The sequence below is a fragment of the Halyomorpha halys genome, unplaced genomic scaffold (genome assembly GCF_000696795.3).
Source record: "Halyomorpha halys isolate HHAL.00 unplaced genomic scaffold, Hhal_1.1 Scaffold265.1, whole genome shotgun sequence".
In the NCBI taxonomy this organism is placed as follows: domain Eukaryota; kingdom Metazoa; phylum Arthropoda; class Insecta; order Hemiptera; family Pentatomidae; genus Halyomorpha; species Halyomorpha halys.
The window spans coordinates 824568-832179 of NW_027107765.1; positions in this window are offsets into that span (position 1 = coordinate 824568).

Consider the following 7612-nt stretch of genomic DNA (forward strand, 5'->3'; position numbering starts at 1 on the left):
TTATAGATGAGGTTTAATCTATTAGGTATTTATAGATGAGGTATAATCTATTAGGTATTTATAGATAAGGTATAATATATTAGGTATTTATAGATAAGATCTAATCCATTAGGTATTTATAGATAAGGTCTAATCAATTAGGTCATTATAGATAAGGTCTAATCTATTAGATATTTATCAACCTCTGGAATATTTTTACTTTTCATTTTTACATAAAGCAACACTTTGTATTGAAACATCAGAAGAAGTGTGGTCATAATATTTTTAAAAGGAAATTATAAAAAAATGTATTAAAATGGTAAATTCAACTACCCATACTAACGATAAACATTACGCTATAAAAAACTGAACCCTTTAACTTGTGAAGTTAAAAATAAAAGTGAGTCATAATAAAGAATAATTTATAATAAATAATAATAATAAAGTGCTTACAACTAATCGATTACTACAATACTAGTTGAAGAGATTAATTGTCTTAATATTATTTCCTTTGGATTGATTTATAAAAGCACTACCATATCTTCAAATATTCTCATTATTGGAATTAAACAGCTTTCGAGGACTCTATCTTGTTTACTTTACTACACCTGCGTGTGTTAATTGAAATTAAAATCTTGTTTCTTATTTTTAAACGATTCTAATTTTGAAAATAGTTCCTGAATATAACTAGAAGATTTAAAATTAGATATGAATAAATAAAAATTCTGGTTTTTGTCCAATGTTTGTTAAACTGTTAGCTATCTTTTGAACAGTAAGAGAACTAATGTTTGGAGCTACAAATTTCTGTTAGCAAACGAAACATTATTTTAGAGCATAACTGCTACCCAAAACTGATCACGAACAAATTCTAATTTTTACTATTTATTTGTTTTTAATGTATTTCTTATTTTGAACTTATTTATCTGTTTCTAACATATTTATTTATTATTTTTTAACTTTATTCCTACTACTATTGTTTAATTTTAATTTCTGAATTTTCTTTTATTCATCCTAACTTCGTTTTCTAATTATTATTATTTTTTTTTTTTTTTTGAGAGAGAGAAAGCTTACTAGAATTATTAACAATGGACGATTCCATAAATATAAAAAAGAAACTTCTCTAATAAATTCAACATTACTGGAAATTATATATATATCAAATACATGAGAGTGGGATATGTAGAGAGGATGTTAAGGATAAAACAAAAAAAGGAAAACAAATGTGATGTAGGTTAGTTTTAAAAAAAGAAAACCGCATTGTTTTGTAAATATTGTATCTATAATAATTTGTTTGACAGTATTTATATTATATCTTATATGAGTGATCAGTATGCTGTGTACTATAGCAACCCACCATCTTTAGGTAGCATGCCTTATTGTTAAATAAAATATTTCTCATGAAAAAATAAAAGAGTAATTATGAATTAATCATTGGCATTAGGAACAATAGTGGAATACAATTCAATATGGTCAAGAATACGATTATATTACTGTTTCACAAGAATTACCTTCCGCTATAGTGATGTGCAGCTGTCAGAAATGAGCGCACAACTCGAAAACTGGTATAAATTATTCAATAATCCGCTACATCTGAGGAACGTCACACTAACCTTTTGACATTGGGAATTAAAGAATGAAAATAGAGCTATGCATGGCAGTAGAGACCGGGGTTTTGTGCAACAAAAACGAAAAACGTTCAGTAAAAAATCCAAAATCGTGCGGCAAAAACTCAAAATGCATATAAATCTCCTGAATCCTGCAATAATCAACTTTATTGTTTAATTTATATCAATACATGGAAAGCAACCTTGTTTGAACTGGATAAATACTCTCTACATTTATGCAAACAAACATTAAAAACTAAAGCACACTATTTAAAAACCTAAACTTTTATTCATAAGTTATGAGGAAGCTAATTGTATTAAATGATTTTATATCCCTATTATGATTATACTAGAATTCAATTTTTCAACTTCTTAAAACTACCCCTATCTTAAGTTAAAAAAATAAAATAAAAGACACAATGTAGAAAGGAGTATTTAAAAATATTCTTACAATTAGTTTTCAATTTCCCCCTACAATTTCACAAAGTTTCACATGTTCTGCGGACAGGGAATTCAAGTTAAAAATAATAACACTGAACGTTCTCTATAACAAGCTTATACTTGTTCCCCGAAACTAATAGTTAATACTATTCCATAAACTGTGGTCACTTATCTTAACTTTTTCACATTTATTTTATTTACTTATTTTTTTTGTATAATAAAAGGAACAATTAATAATTAAAAAGTAATATAATGAATACTTGCACCTATATGTATATCATATGAGAAATTTGGTTCAAGCATTAAACTTTATTAAACAAAAATCAAAATTTAGCCTAAAAAGAGTAAAACATGCAAAATTTGTGCAATTTTGTACAAAAGAAAATTAGTATTTATGGAATGGATTCGAATTTCTGGCGAGGTTTGGTGGAGTTTGAAGCTATGGAACAAAAACTATAATTACACGAAAATCAGGTCTCTAGTTATCAGCAATTGGAATTGGCAAGCGATGTAGTCAAACTTTAATTAAATCTCGATGATAATCAACCTATCGATAGCCTATTGCTGTTGTTTATCAATACATTATCATTCCAACAAATTGAAAATATATTATTTCTGGCTCATGAAATATCGGATGATTTAAATAGGGTTTAAAACGGGAGTACTAAAGCCAGGCACAATACAAACACTTGTTTGTTATATATAAATTCATAGATATGCATACTTACAAACATATATATGTACACACACACATATGTATGAGCCGTTTATTTAGAAAGTGGCGTAAGTCCATTAAAAAAAATCCAGTAAGCTAATTTAATAGTCACATTTTACATGATACCTTCATTCTGAAAAGAAAATTCGCTGGTTAATGAAGTTATCAACAAGTTTAATTTAAAAGTGGCGTAAGTGACATTGTGCATATGGAGTTTCGAATAGATACAGAAAAGATTAGGCAATGAAAATTAATGATAAGATAGCTTTATATTTTATTATTTTATTAAGTACCATTTGAATCATCAATGAGAAATGAATTCGTTATAAGCAATTTATTTATAATTTTACTGTATTTCATTGTCTTGACAACCAATCACAAAACCTCAAGATATACTATTCTAATTTTCATAATTAGTTTATAACATATTTAATTACATATTATATACATTTACACTCTAATAAGAAAAATCAAACTGTGTCATGGTCAACTAGATATTGTTGGAGCTTTTGACATTGCGTGGGCACCAACCTTTTATTAATTTCTATTTTTTTCGAAGAAAGGACAATCGAAATCAGGACTAATTACTACTTTAAGAACTGGAATTCCACAAAACTTGCTTGACTTTTCCCAGCACTCTAGAATGTCCTTCTTAACACACTTTTTGAACTACAATTACCTGACGGAACACAGATTATGCTACGCCGACGACATCCTGCTATACGTAACTGCCAAACAATTTACAAAATTGCATGTTCTGACCAACCAATCACTTATAATTTTGGAAAAATGGGCACAAACTAACAAACTAGAACTCTATACAGATAGGACAAAATACATGATATTCACTAAAAAACAGAAATTACACATTATATTATACTCCAAAACGCAACAACAAACAGAAACAATGACTTACCTAGATCTAACATTCGACAGGAGACTGAACTGGAAACAACATACGGATATGGTAGTAAATAAATCAGTAAAGACAATAAATGCTCGAACTATTGCCACTAGACTCACTTGGGACTGGAGATCCAGGTACTAAAAGTCAACAACGTATAAAGGCGCAATAATCCCGAACTTGCTGTACGCAATACCTGTATCGGAAATCGGGTGCCAAGAAGCCAACCAAACTGCAAGGAGTACAATGATTAATGTTAACAAGGATAAGTCAAAACTTTAAGATCGTATCGTAAGATGCTTCTTTACAATTTATATTTATTTATATATCTATCTATATATAAATATATATATATATAGTTGAGTCTTGAGGATCAGTCAATAATACCACTTTATTTTGGCGACCTTTTGCAACTTTATTGTTCGCATAGTTATGTCCTAAATAAAACACAGTTTTTTAGAACACATATTCACTTTAAATAATTGCCATACAACTACAAGTACATAGAGCAATCTCTGACTAATAAATAATACAATCAAAATATGGTTAACTATGCAAATAATAATGTTGTGAAACATCGTCAAAACATAGTTGTATTATTGACTGATCCTCAAGAACCAACAAAATATGTGTATGTAATAGTATAGGCAAGATCGTGCATCGAACCATGTTGAAGATGGATTCATAAACAGAGATTAGCTCAGATCGGAATAGGTAACAGGTTTTTATTTTTTATTCCAACAACTTTATTGGTTCATTAAATTATCTGTTCCATTATTCATTCAGTGAGATATTGTCTACCTTTGATTATTGCCATTATAATCATGACTTTAAAATAGACTTTTTTTATTATTCTTCAATTCTTCAAGCTGCCCTAGGGGCAGGCTTGGAGAGCTCTTATTCGTATAACCAAACAAGTATTCTTTGATTTCCTTATAATCGAAATTTGCCCTCTTTAATGACATTTACCTTAGAACAAATCTTTTTCTTTATATGATTTATAAAGTTTCCAATTCAATTGGAACTAAAACCTAGACTATTGATACACCACTCCCAAAAATAAAATACAATTATTTGATTTTTAGCGTTGCTTAGTATTGTATGATTTTAGTAATATGTATGTATTTATTAACAATAATAAAATTAATAAATACATACATATTACCTGGGGAATGAAATATGTATGTATTTATGACTTTTACATGGAGTTAGGAATCAAATAAATAAATAAATTTCATTTTATCCATCTTCCTTTGATAAAATGAAATATAAAATTATTTGTATCGTTGATATCATATCATGTTATTCTGTCTATTCTTTATGTTACGAAATAAATGGAATTTAGAATAGATAAGTCTCAAGTGTAGTAATACTATTTTTCACTTTTGAAGTTGGGACTTTTATGTTTAATTTTTCAAGCCCTTTCAATCTAATATTTTGTTACTATTCTTTAAATCTTACATTTGAAAAATATATTTTAGACAACGGACAAAAACGATCTGTGACTTCAGTGCTTGCGCCGCATCTTAAACCGATTAGTATTCAGTAATCTGTTTGTTATCTAACACGGAAAATAATTTTGATTTCGAAATTTATGTTGAGATCAATTTAATTTTCAGCCAATCTTAACAAAATTAATATCTGTCTTACACCGATTATTAATTAGAAATAGAATACAGATATAATATTATTATAGATTTAAACTTTAATTATGAATTGTAAGTTTTCACATGAGTTGCAAAGGGTTTGTTTGAGATTATTTTATTTGATTTTTTTCTGGAAGAATTAGCCTGTTCTTTTATTCATTCTAATTTAATATTCGAATTTACCCACTATCCATTATTCAATGTTCTTCTGCAATACGAGTAATCTTAAAACATTACCCTAAAATAATGCAAGGAAGATGGATATATAAAAAATAAGAGTTAATTTTGAGTTTTTAACCGAGAAAGGAAATATTTATGACTAATGCAAAAAAAATACATATTGACTTATATTCAAAATTTGAACATGAAAGGTTCTTTTAACCAAGCATGACAAACGTCCACCATATAATTTAAACACAATGAACTGGATGATGGGCCAATGGACCGAAACGTAGTTGGAATATTAAATTAAAATACATGAAATCAGTATAAAAGCCTTGATTTTTCCAGAAATAAAATATACGAAGAACTAACAAACTCTTTGGATCTCAAGTAAAACTTATAATCTATAATTGAAGTTTAAACCTATAACAATATGGGGAATCTGAGTATTTGTAATTAATTAATTAGATATCCCATTGGTATTATACAGATATAATCTTGTAAGAATTATTAGTTATTTTAGTTATTAGTTAAGCGTCAACATTCACAACAGGTAACTGAAAAGTTCAAATCCAAAAGAGTTAGGAAAATTTAAAAATAATTGATATAGGTGCCCTTCCAGAATGCTTTAGGCTATTTCACAATTATTTAGGAGAATATGCATATTTTCCGATATTTTGTTTGAGACTGGTATTCAGTTAAATATTTAATTAATTCAGTTAAATACCTAGAATTGGTATATTTGATATTTAGTATTAATTCAATAATAGATTACATTCATAAAGTCGCAACATTGTTTATTAACAACTTCAATGCCCTCCAACGTTTCAGCCAACCTTGCCATAATCAAGGACAATCTTAAAATATAATTTTATAGCTTCATATCAACTATTAAAATTTACAGGCTATTCTGCCCAGGTCTAATATATTTTATTTAAAATTAACCACAATATAGCATCATTTGTTGTATATTGTGGTTAAAAGTAAATACAACTATTTTATTTAAAATTAACCACAATATAGCATCATTTGTTGTATATTGTGGTTAAAAGTAAATACAACTATTTTATTTAAAATTAACCAATTTTGTTACTCTTTCATTTAAATTTAAATACTTCCAAATATAAAATATTTTAACATTATTATCACTACTTATCGACTACTAATAAGTTGTGGAATAATATATAAATTTATTATCATTCTGCTTTAGATTTATAAATTTTAATTATCTGCCTCCATTAGCTTTAGGTATAAACTTTATCTTTCTTTACTTTCATTCAATATTAATATTACTTTAATGTATATTACGCATAACCATAGTAAATAATATTCTTTTTCTTTTTTTTTTTTTAATATTAATGTTATTTATGTGTTATGGTCATTATGGAAACATAGATTGTGTTTTTATTTACAATTATATTAAATACATTTGATATGTTTTTATCAATTCTATATATTAATATATAAAATGTTAAAATAAAATGACAAATAATTAATTTAGATTCATAATTTATTTATTCTCAATATATTTAAATAAAGGAGAAAACATTAGTTGTTTATTAAGATACATAACTTTTTATATAAACAAAAACAACTTGACATTTAAAAGATATAATATAAAGGGTAAATTACATTAAATAAAAGTTTAATAATTGTCATAAAATACTTGGTTCTTGGAATCTGATTGAAGTTCTCGGCTGATTGAGATTACTTCTTTCTAATAAATCTTCGTAACTTTATCAGCTTCAAAACTGCACTTAGTTTTTTTTTTAATATGTTTTGTTTGGACATCATATCAGTTATTTCAGTATGATCACAACTAAAATAGTTCATTGTTAAATTATATTCTCTATAATATCGTATTTGACATATAGTGTAATCATTAGAAAATTACTTGCACTATTAGACTTGAAATAATTTTCTCTTCCAGGGACTAATACCGGTTAAAAATTAAAACAAGTGGAAGTTGTTTTATATTTCAATTGTCACTTGTCTCTTTATGTTAAAAAATAATTGCTGATTAATCTTCAAGTGTTCAAAACCCCAATCCACTCTGTATACGTAAAATAACACGTTTTAAATATAAAAAGATGGTCAGGGTTGCAGTCAAAAAATGGAACAAATAGTTACTAATTTTTAACAAATAGTTAACTATTTTTTA